Source organism: Diabrotica virgifera, chromosome 3, assembly GCF_917563875.1.
Source record: "Diabrotica virgifera virgifera chromosome 3, PGI_DIABVI_V3a".
NCBI lineage: Eukaryota > Metazoa > Arthropoda > Insecta > Coleoptera > Chrysomelidae > Diabrotica > Diabrotica virgifera.
This window is the reverse complement of record NC_065445.1, coordinates 10,937,260-10,949,901: the sequence shown is the minus strand read 5'-3', so window position 1 is coordinate 10,949,901 and position 12,642 is coordinate 10,937,260. Positions and strand designations below refer to the sequence as shown.

The window sequence follows — 12,642 nt, the reverse complement described above, 5'->3', positions numbered from 1 at the left end:
AGTTTCAGAACTGTATCCATGTAAATTTAAGCGTTTTTAATAGCTATTCTTCTTAAATATGTAAGTGTCTGAAAAAGAAGACGCTTGCATAATATTTGAATTTTAAAAAGGAATATGTAATGCCAATGTCAACCAACTTATAACGATCTACGTGCTGAGCATATTAACTCAATTTTACTTTTAGATTCTCAATGATTTATCTGTTGATTGTTTCGATGGGATTTCATGACGCTTTTCGTCAACTACAAGTAAGACTGATAAATGAAAGAAGAAAAGATAACAGAATAATGTTTTTTTTCGAGAAAAATATTGTAAATTATGATATATACATATAATATGTCTACCCCAGGTCTTCCTCTTCTACTCCCTTTAGAAACCCGCAGAGCAGTAATGCTTCGTATTGGGTCTTTAAGTTTTCGACGTTGAACATGACCAAACCATCCTAACTTATCTCATCTTATCTTGGTGCTACCCCTGTTCTTCCCCTAATATATTCATTCGTACTCTTATCCTTTTCTGTTACTCCATTCATCCATCTAAGTATTCTCATTACCTCCACATGTACCCGTGGTTCCTCTCTCTTTTTAACTGCCCAACATTCAGTTCTTACACTATAGCAGATCTGATGGCTGGTTTATAGAATTTTTGCTTCAAATTCATTGGAATTTTTCTGTCATACAACACGCCACTCGATTCCTTCCACTATTTCCCCATTACTCAGTAAAACCGATCCTAGGTACTTACAACTATTAGTTTTCATTATCATTTCACCATCCAAAGATATCATTTGATTTATAACAACTGCGTCTTTAAATGAACATTCCAAATGCGTCGTTTTTGTCCCTGTTGGAGTACGACAGGGTTGTGTTTTGTCATCCAGTCTTTTTAATCTCTCCTCTGAAGAAATCTTTAGAAAGGCATTCGACGGCAGACAACAGAGAGTAAGACACCAATATCAGATACGCTGACGATACAGCCATTCTTCTAGAAAATTTACAAGATCACATAGTAAATCTAGTCAGTGAAGCAAGTTATCGGAGAGGCTTAAAAATTAATATTTCAAAGAAAAAGTGGATGTCAGTTGGAAAGATTAATGTAGATCAAGGTGTGCTTTCTCTTGATGGAGAGGAGATAGAACGGGTAAACTATTTTAAATACGTTGGCAGTTGGTTAAATGTAAATCGACTCTTGGCGACTCTGATGAAAAGATAATAACCAGGATCGAAATATCACGTAAGATTTCTATAACCTCTGATAACCAGTTTAATGTAACCAAAACCTGTCGATGAATCTCCGTAGAAAGGTCCTGAAATGTTGTGTGTGGTCTATCTTATTGTATGGTTGTGAGACATGGACATTAAAAAATGCTAAACAAATTAGAAGCATTCGAATTATGGTGCTCTATCTACCAATCCTAAAAATATCGTGGGTTTCGCATACTTCCAATGAAGATGTTCTCTAAATTATCAACATATTATATTAAAAAGAAAGTAAAATCCTTTATAAAAAGTATATATTTAAAATCCCTAAAAAGGGCTACATCACAATCACATAACTAGTTTTCGACTGGTTTACCAGTCATCATTAATGCTTACGTGAAGTTTACATGCTAACCACCAAGATATAATTTACAAAAATATTAGGGTCAAAGCCCTGTAAAAGTAATCCGTTAAGGAAACATCGATTAAAAATACTGACTTAGCGTGGATGTTTGCAATATTTGCTATTATGCCCCAGGTAACATTTGAGCTGTGATTTGACTTGTACACATGGTGGAAGTATGGCCGACAATATTATACTGTCGGCCATATAATTAGAGGACCTCAATATCATCTACTGCGTCTTATAATACAAGGAAAAGTGGCGGGAAAGAGATGCATTGGTCGAAAAGGTTTCAGGAACTTCTAAACATGATGACGGCCAACGTCTGAATACGGACACGGCATCTAAAGAAGAAGATTAATTGGTTGCTACCCACCCTCCATAATGTAAGGACATACCTATTACACTATGTTTTTGGTGGTTCAGCATGTGATTAGCCTGTATCAGCATTGGTGATGATCTATATAGATCGAAAACGTTCTGTGATTTAGATGTGGCCCTTTGAGGGTTTTGTAATTAATATATACGGTACATTTCATGTCAAATCACTCAGGCAAAAAATTTTGGATTTCCGATTTGTCTGAAAATTGGTATATAGCTTCTACGGGACGTAAAAATAAGATATTTAAGGTCAAAAAATCTTCTTCTTTTTTTCTCAAAATGTTATTTTACATATGCGATTTTACAGTGATTTGGTGTTTATTTAAACAAATTTGCATTTTCTATCGTAGAATATCAATGAAAAACATAATATGTGAACATAGAAGGGACTCAAAAATGTCATTATTTGGCATTATAACAAGTTATTTTGATTTAAAACAAGTTTTTGATCAAATTTTATAGTGTAGAAAACTTTAAAATACCGTTTTTTACATTTTCCTCCATTGCCAAAATACATCATCATCGATTTGACTGAAAATTTGCCCACAGATAGCCAAAATATAGGACTTTAAGTGGTTAGGAGGATTTGAATTATATTGTAATACCAAAAAAGTTACATGCAGTAATATCAGACTCAAAAGTATATTAGTCCAATCGGGATAGCATTTGACCATGCATGCCGAGCTGCCCAAAATTATATTTTTCTAATCTTTAGGGGAATCAATAGTAGTAAATTTGAAATCACGAATGAATTCCTCCGTTGCGTTAGCCGCGATCTTGATTTTAAAGGAGAACCTGTTTTGCTCAATATATCCGCCATTTTTAACTTTTCGACAAAAATGTTAGGAACTGAAATTGTTCCAAATAAATCGTATTTACAATTATTACAATTTCTTTTTCACAGTTTTTGTCGTGAGGTCGATATTTTCGAGTTAATTGTACTTACAGTAGACGCCTATATTTTTGACTATGATATTGCATGTAACTTTTTTGGTATTGTAATATAATTCAAATCCTTCTCACCACTTAAAGTCCTATGCTTTTGCTATCTGTGGGCAAATTTTCAGCCAAATCAATTATGTTGTATTTTGGGAATGGAGAAAAATGTAAAAAACGGTATTTTAACGTTTTCTACACTACAAAATTTGATCAAAAACTTGTTTTGAATCAAAATACTCTTGTTATAATGCCATATAATGACATTTTTGAGCCCCTTCTATTAATATATTATGTTTTCCATTGATACTTTACGATAGAAAATGCAAATTTGTTTAAATAAACACCAAATCACTGTAAAATCGCATAAAATAACATTTTGAGAAAAAAAGAAGAAGATTTTTTGACCTTAAATATCTTATTTTTACGTCCCGCAGAAGCTATATACCAATTTTCAGACATAAATCGGAGATCCATAGTTTTTTTTGCTCCAAAATTGAGTGATTTGAAATGGAATCACCCATACCTTTTATAAAGGATTTTCATTAATTTTTTATATCATTAAATTTTTTTCAACCAGTGCTTGCTCACTTATTACGGCCCTGCTCGCTCTCATTAAGGAATCATAATGGAATGCCCAAAAGGTAACAATACACCAGCCAGGCCAGCGTTGGCCACTCGACCGGGTTATCCGGTACATTCTGTTGAATTGAAAATGATCTTCATCTTCACTCACCTGCGTGTGTTCTACTAGACAGCCACGAAGACTAAAGTGTTTATAGTGAATCCACTTTCCGTTTCTTGCGTTGGATTGGATTGTTGTGCCGTTGTTAAGCTGCATTATATTGAGTAAGTTTTATATTTAATGCAACTTTGATTATTTAATCCATTACTTAACGCCCGATTTTTTTTTTCAAATTTGAAAATATTACTTAGGTATATAATTATCAATAATATTGTTCTTAATATGGAAATATTCATGTAATTGTTTTATATCTTTGCATTTTTGAATTTTTACCCGTCCTATAAATAGATCACTGGGCGTTAGTGTTTCTTTTAATTCGCCCCTGTCACGAAAAATTCACTTATTACGCCCCTTAGATCGTTTGTTTTTTAATAATTATCTTACATGTATAATTATGAAATAGAAAAATAGATCATTTTTTACAGCAAACTCGAAATTAATGTGTGCATTAAGGGAGTAGGTGCAAAATCTTGGTCCAATACTATTTAAATGTTTTTTCGAATCCTGAGAAAACTAATAAGTATTTTTGAAAAATTTAAACGCAGAATGAAAGATCACATTGTTACCGAGGGCCGAAACTCGAAAGTTCCTGAAAACTTCTATAATGTTTATTTTAATAAGTTTCAGGGGCGAAAAAAAGATAAAATTTAGTGTGGTTTTTAATTTCAAATATTTCATTCATAAGACACTTTTTGTTTATTCTAAGGAACTTTCGGCCTTTCTTTCCTTATCATGTTTTCCTCTATCAAATGCCTTTTTATAGTCGATAAAACAAATACAGTCGAACCCGCTTATTAGAATAGCCTTCGTGCCAAGCAAAATATTTTCTATAACCGGGATATTCTAATAAACGATCATTGGTGGCTAGTAGAAACCTTTTCTGACCTCAAATTTCTATTCCATAAACCGGGATATTCCTATAACCGATATTATAATAAGCGGTTCGACTGTATACACAGTTAACATCCCTGCATAAGCTCGTGGACAGTGAATATAGCCTCTCGGGTGCCTAAGGCATCGCGGAATCCAAACTGTGTTCATGATACCCGTTTTTCGCATTTTTTATATATAGGCCTGGATCCCGCGTATGAAAAATAAGTTGATTAATAGCAAGCTGAAAATTTGTTAATAGCTTAAGGGTGTCTAGTCGGATAAACTTTGATATATGGGAACACTGGAACAGGGGCAGTTTTAATTGTGAAACAGGTTAAAAATTTGGAACGGTCAGACCACGCAAACGGCACATTTATTTTGTCCGACAGAATAGACTTAAACTCTCTGAACAGAGATTAAACTCTCATGCAAAAATCAGACTGCCATTTATCACCTGTCATAATTCCTGTCATTTGACATTTTCTACATGTTCCACTCCTTAAAACGCCCATTTGGTGATAAATAGCAGTCTGATTTTTGCATGAGAGTTTAATCTCTGTTCGGAGAGTTTAAGTGTGTTCTGTCGGACAAAATAAATGTGCCGTTTTCGTGGTCTGACCGTTCCAAATTTTTAACCTGTTCCACAATTAAAACTGCCCCTGTTCCAGTGTTCCCATATATCAAAGTTTATCGGACTAGACACCCTTAAGCTATTAACAAATTTTCAGCTTGCTATTAATCAACTTTTTTTTCATACGCGGGATCCAGACCTAATATCTACTGCCGTGTATCACTTTCAAAAACATTTTAAGTAACTGGCTCATTAAGCTAATTGTTCTGTAGTCTTCGTATGTTTTGGCATCTACAGTTTTTGATACAGTTACGAAGGTCGACTTTAACCAGATTTGGGGTATTCTTCCAGTTTCGTATATTTTGTTGAATATAGTACCTAGTTGTTATCCATTTTATTCTCTGTTCTTCCATAAGTTTTAGGAATTCTGCAAAAAACTGGCCAGGCCTTACAGCTATACCATCTTTAGTTTTTTTAACGATTGACATGACTTCTTCTCTTCTTCAGTGGTAATCGGGGGTCCTGTTTGACATTCAGTGTCTTCGATGGTATTCTGCCTTTCATCTGCAATAATTACATCCACATATTTCTTCCAAGTGTCTAGTTCTTCTACCACACTTAACAGTGCTTTGCCTTGGTTATCTGCCAAACACCCAACTCTTCTAAGCTTGTATAAGCCTGCAGCTTCTTTAACATTTTTGTGCATATTGATATTTAATGAATCCTCTGCTTATGTTACAATAGTTGTATTTCCGCATACTGTTCTCTTAGTCGTGTATCTGTATCTGTTCTAATTGCTTGATCTCTTTATCTATTCTGTTGTATAATGATGTGTCCTGATCTTTGGACTTTCGCCTCTCTTCCATCATATCTAAAATCTCGTTTGTCATCCACGATTTCTTCTTTATTTTTGGTAGTTTGAGGAATTTCTCTCATAATATGTCTTGTTAAACCGTATGCAACTTTTCCAACTCCTGGTCCATTACATCCGATTGAATAATGTACCTATATACAGAACAAGTTGTTCTGTATATAGGGTGTCTTTCGAATGGGACAAAAACTGATCTATTCCATTTGTAATACTCTTTAATATGGAGTATAAAAGATCGTCCCCTAAATATTCATCCCTTAGTTATAACCCCTAACTTTAATTTTTTTTAAGAGCACCCTGTATATTTTTTTTATAGTTTTGGATGTGATCTTCTATCGTCTTTTCAACAGATTTTTTAAATCAAGAAAATACCAGTTTATTTTTGTTAATAATTATCTGTCCCAGACTATATTTCTTAAACGAATAGAGATTTTCGAATGGGACAAAAATTTGTCTATTCCATTTGTAGTACACTTTAATATGGCGTAGAAAAAATTCATCAGTTAGTTACAGGGTGCTATTAAAAAAATTAAAGTTAGGGGTTGTAACTAAGGGATGAATATTCAGGATATGATTTTTTTTCTAAGCCATATTAAAGTGTATTACAAATGGAATAGATCAATTTTTGTCCCATTCAAAAATATCTATTCGTTTAAGAAATATAGCCTGATATTTTCTTGATTACTTACGAACCGAATTTATTTTTAAAAAATCTGTTAAATAGACGATAGAAGACCACATCCAAAACTATAAAAAATATACAGGGTGCTATTAAAAAAATTAAAGTTAGGGGTTGTAACTAAGGGATGAATATTTAGGCGATGATTTTTCTACGCCACATTGAAGAGTACTATAAATGGAATAGATCAGTGTTTGTCCAATTCGAAAATTTCTATTGGTTTAAGAGATATATAGCCTAGATAAATTAGTCTGGGACACCCTGTATACTGTTTTACAGTGTTACATAAACATTTTTGTTCAAAAATATCAAAATATCAAAAATATATGTCCTGTTTGAAACATTTTTTCTACGGTGTACAGATTTTTTGTAAATCGACGTCCCCCGCTGGAAAGGGGGGTTTTAAAGAAAAGCCTGGGGGTAGGAGTGCCAAGCTTTTTTACATCTTGTTTGAGGATCCAAAATTAAAAAAAAGCTTCAGTTTGTATTATTTTTAGAGACATTTTCGTCTCTGGCGACTGGCCTAAATATGTTATAACGAAGTTAAAACAATTTAGAATTCGGAAACTCACGGAATTAACTGTAATTCAACACGTGCCACATAATGTTTCACTCTCACTCATTTTATTAGCAACAATATATTTGCTTATAAAATATGTAATTGAAAAAGACAGGCAAATTGTCCTATTAACTGTGGTGAAAGATTCAATGAATCAGTATCACAACTGTTTTAAATGGTGCAAGGCAAAAATACGAATGATAAAATAATTTTAGAACATTTTAGAAATAAACTTATGTGTACCGACTGCGACTGAAAATTATTTAACACAGTTTTTATGAGCTAATAATCAACATATCACAAACCGGTGAAGGATTTTTTTCAAAACTATTTTGAAGCTTTTTCTATGTTAAGAAATGCTAGGAATATTTTTTTCTCTTGCATCGCTTTTTGTGTTAGCTGTTTTAAAGTAAATATTCCCTTTAAAGTAAAAATTCCAAATTCTCTTTGCGCTTGTTCTATGTGTGCTCCGTTACTATTCTTAATCGTTTGTTTATTTTTTCTAAGAGTTTCATTCATGTACATACTTAGCAACTTCGATCCTCGGTAGTTATTAGATTTTCTCCTATATCCTTTTTTTATATATGGGTACTAATAGTACCTACACTTTCAATCTTCATTGTCCCATATTTTATTCATTATTTTTAGTTATATTTAAAAATTTTCCCACGTTTATAATTTCTGCTGTTATTCTATCAACCCTATTATTTACCATTGAAAATAGTTGATTATAAAAATGCCACAAGGAAATAGCTTCAGAACAATATCAACCCTAGGTTCTTTTCCATACTTTAACGTTTTTATTGCTTCTTCCTCGTTTATTGAGTTTTCTATGTTATCTTCGAATATATTATTTTGTTGTTCATTGATGTCATCTTTATATGGACCAAGAGCTAGCAACATATCTATGAGCTTAATTTGTTAGATGACCTGCCACATAAAAGCAGAAAAATTTTATGCGGGGACTTCAACATTAATTATGCTGCTGCTTGTGCTACACAAATATCCCTGGTCAACATATTTGAATCATATGGTCTATCAATGCACATTGATTCTCCTACAAGGATTTCAAAGACTTCATCTACCATAATTGATTATATTGTCTCAGATTTCTCACCCCTTGATGTCTGCGCTACAACTGTTAATGCGGGACTATCTGATCATGAAGCGGTTTATACGAAGTTTAATATCTTTAGCAAGTCCTCCTCGAAAACTCGACGTTTAGGCAGGATTTTTTCCGGTCGGAACTTTCGTAAATTCCAAAATTTATGCTTAACCTCTGAGTGGCACTTTCCTTCCTTGGACGTCGATCATAATTTCAGTGATTTTTTGAATAAGCTGGTCTGTATCTTCAATACAGCATTTCCTTTAATCACAATTAAGCAAAAACATCGCAAACCCTGGACTACCAAAGGTGTCCGCATATCAGCCAAAAACATGCGTTCTCTACTGTATATCAAGAAATTTACTACCAACGTCTTTGTTATTGAATATATCATCAAGTACAGGGCAATCTATTTAAAACTTATAAAATCGGCTAAAAAATTGTATTATCAAAATCGTCTGAGAAGCTCCAAAAGTGTTGCAAAAGAAACTTGGTCCATAATAAACGATCTTCGAAGTAAAACTCACACAGCTCAAACATTTTCCCTTCCAGACCCAGAAAATCTAAATGAATACTTTGTTAATGTGAGTAAAAATATAACATCAACTATTGTGTCACAACAAGATCCCATTTCCTATCTCCCTAATTCAGGAAAGGTTTCGAATTCATTCTTTATAAGACCGATTGGTAAATCTGAACTGATCCAAACAATCAAGAGTATCAAAAGCAAATCTTCCTGTAGTACCGATGGACTATCCATAAAAATTTTCTCAAATCTCCCAGACAATGTGTTGGGAGTCCTCATCTCTCTAATAAATGATTCTTTTGAGAAAGGTAAATTTCCAGAGTGCCTAAAGACGGCCATCATTATTCCTCTTCATAAGGGTGGTGAAAAATCTATTGCCTGCAATTATAGACCTATTGCATTACTACCGGTTCTCTCCAAAATTATTGAAAGACTCATAAAAGCCCGACTTATGTCCTTTCTCGTTGATAACAAGATTTTATCACAAAATCAGTTCGGCTTTTTAAATAATAAATGTACCACCGATGCCATGTTTTCTGTACTACATGAGGTTTATCAAGCATTAAACAATAATCTCCACACTTCCACTGTTTTTTGTGATTATGCCAAAGCTTTTGATTGTGTAAATCACGACATTTTGATAAAAAAACTAGATTTCTATGGAATTCGAGGTATTTCTTTGAACTGGTTTCAATCTTACTTGGAAAATAGGAAACAACTGGTTAGAGCAAATGATACAGACTCTAGTCTCAGAAATGTTGTATGTGGGGTACCACAAGGTTCAGTATTGGGTCCTTTACTTTTCCTTATCTTTATTAATGACATCACTAGTTTAAAAATCAATGGAAAAGTTTTTCTTTTTGCTGACGATACCAGTATCACTTGGAGCAACTCAAATATCGCAACTCTTCATGCTACTATAACTTCTGATCTACTCACAATAAAATCCTGGTCAGATTCTAATTTACTCTCTTTTAACGTAGATAAAACAGTCGCATTACCCTATAAAGGAACTCTTCAACCCTTACCTCTTCATAACAGCCAGATCGGTATCGTTGATTCTGTAAAGTTTCTTGGTATTTTTTTAGATAGCAACCTTAAATGGTCCCTTCATATCGATGTGTTAAGCAAGAAACTATCCTCAGCTTGCTTTGCAATAAGATCTGTCTCGAAGGAAATGGATTTAGCCTCTTCCAAAATAACATACTTTTCATTGTTCGAGTCCCATCTTCGATATGGTCTGCCTTTTTGGGGTTTTGGTACAGCTGCCCAATCCGATGTTATTTTTAAATTGCAAAAAAGAGCAATCAGATATCTGTTTGGCCTCAGAAGAACAACACATTGCAGAAGCTACTTTAAAGATCACAGAATTCTAACATTACCTTCTTTATATATTTTAGAAACTGTTTGCTTAATTCGTAAACATCTACATGTCTTTCCAGAAAGACCTAGACATGACTATTCCACCAGGAATTCTACTTTTGACATCTATTTACCGATCCCGTCCAGTGAGTTAGTAAAGAAATCTATATTATATTCTGCAAAAAAACTATACAACCATCTCCCTCTACAACTTAAATCTGTAACATCTTTCCCCAAGTTCCGTAAAATGACAAAAGCCTATTTATCTGAAAGACCATATTATTCAATAACAGAGTTTCTTAACCAATAACTAAGAAATTACAGTATTCTTATGTATAAGTAGAATCTTAATCTATATTTGAGTGTCATATGCAGCAGCATAACTTATTAAATCACTTATTAAATTTCTTAAGGTAGATTACGCAATTTGAAATTTTTTTTTAAATTTTGCAATAGATTGTTACTGATTTTTATTTGACTTTATTATGTTTTATTTATATTGACGATTTGTATAATTTTAGTAAATTGTATTTGTTATTGTTTTTATTTATGATTCTTGTAAGCTTTGTCTATAAAATTGTTAAATTTTTCATGACAATAAAGCATATTTCTATTCTATTCTATGCATATGCCATAGCAATATATCTAGCTACATATCCATTATAGACCAAGAGCTAGCAACGTCGGAAAAAAAATTATTTTAAGGCAACTGGTTCTTTAATATATTATTCCCTATGCTTCCTCGAACACCGTACCGGCCATCTGGCTGCTGATACAGGTCGCGTTCATTACTGCGCAGCACATTTATACAGGTAAACATATCGAATTTAAAATTATGTAAGACGAAAAATTATTTTGTTATTAATAAAAAATTATTAAACTTTTTAAACATTATTAGAAATATGAACTATAATTGCCAGACATTTTTATCGTTTAAAAAGTAATGACAAAAAAATATTTCGTCCCAAAATAATTTAAATGCAATATACAGGGTCATTGATGAGTGTGATAAAGCTCAGTAGATCCGCTATAGTAATAGATAGCAATACAAGTTGATAACAAAAATTGTAGCCAACTTTCAGCTTTACATTACGAAATTAGTTAGAATGTTACAGGGTGTTCGATAACATAGTGGCAAAATAAACTTATGTTTTTTTAAATGGAACACCCTATATTTTATTTTATATTCGAAATCCTGTTAACTTCTCCATCACAAAAATATAAAGGTTTGTTATGTTATATAGGGCTTTTACAAAGTTTTAACCAATTTTTTATGAAAAACGTAACAAATTCAGCTCCCTGTATAAATAAAAGTAAGCGCAACAGAAATGGTTTATTGGTGCTATATTTTTTGTTGATTGTCAAAATTTATAAAAATGGTTGATATTGCTAATTTTCTTTATATCTAATACAGGGTGAGTCAAAACGCTAGTACATTCTTTTCTCAAAAATTTTAAATGGAACACTCTGTATTTTATATCACCATCGAAAAGTATCATAACCGTACTTTAATTTTTGTATAATATTCTATCTGCCTAAATTTGTAAGTTTTCGAGATATTCTCATTTTTCAGAGCAAGTTATTAATTAAGGTGTTCTATTTAAAAATACTGAGAAAATAATATACTTGCATTTTGACTCATCCTGTATTTGATATAAAGAAAATAAGCAATATCAACCATTTTTATAAATTTTGACAAACAACAAAAAATGATGGCACCAATAAACCATTGCTGTGGTTGTGCTTATTTTTATTTATACAGGGAGGTGGAACTTATTACGATTTTCGTAGAACATTGGTTATAACTTTGTAAATACCCTGTATAACATAACAAACCTTTATATTTTTTTGATGGAGAAGTTAACAGGATTTCGAATATAAAATATAATATAGGGTGTTCCATTTAAAAAAATATAAGTTTGGTCTGCCACTATGATATCGAACACCCTGTAACATTCTAACTAATTTTGTAATGTGAAGCTCAAAGTTGGCTATAAGTTTTGTTATTAACTTTTATTGCTATCTATTACTATAGCGGATCTACTAAGCTTTATCACACTAATCAATCACCCTGATTTTGTATTTACCTGTACAGGTGTGCTGCGCAATAATGAACGCAACCTGTATCAGCAGCCAGATGGCCGGTACGGTGTTCGAGAAAGCATAGGGAACAATATATGAAAGAATCAGCTGTCTTAAAATAGTTTCTCGAAAACGTTGCTAGCTCTTAGACCATTAAAATAGGTACTTCTTCAAAGTGTTTTTTTATCTTTTAACTATTTGTTTTGTCTCTAGCATTAATTCTCCATTTCTATCTTTAATGCTGTATATTACATGTTTTTTTGTGTTCTTATCATTTTCAGCGTACTTTAGAATAGCTGTTGGTTATTTTTGTATCTTCTTCCATTTTATCTCCGAATTTTTCCCAATTA

The 12,642-nt window shown here is 32.6% G+C and overlaps 1 protein-coding gene across 1 annotated transcript in view; it reads left to right on the top strand.

Moving 5' to 3' along the window:
- The first annotated feature begins 3,580 nt into the window (after positions 1 to 3,580).
- Positions 3,581 to 12,642, top strand: part of LOC114324208 (cytochrome P450 6k1-like) — a 39,839-nt gene continuing 30,777 nt past the window's right edge. The window contains exon 1 of the mRNA XM_028271976.2: positions 3,581 to 3,768. The gene's annotated coding sequence lies outside the window, so the exon portion shown is untranslated. The remainder of the gene's footprint in view (positions 3,769 to 12,642) is intronic.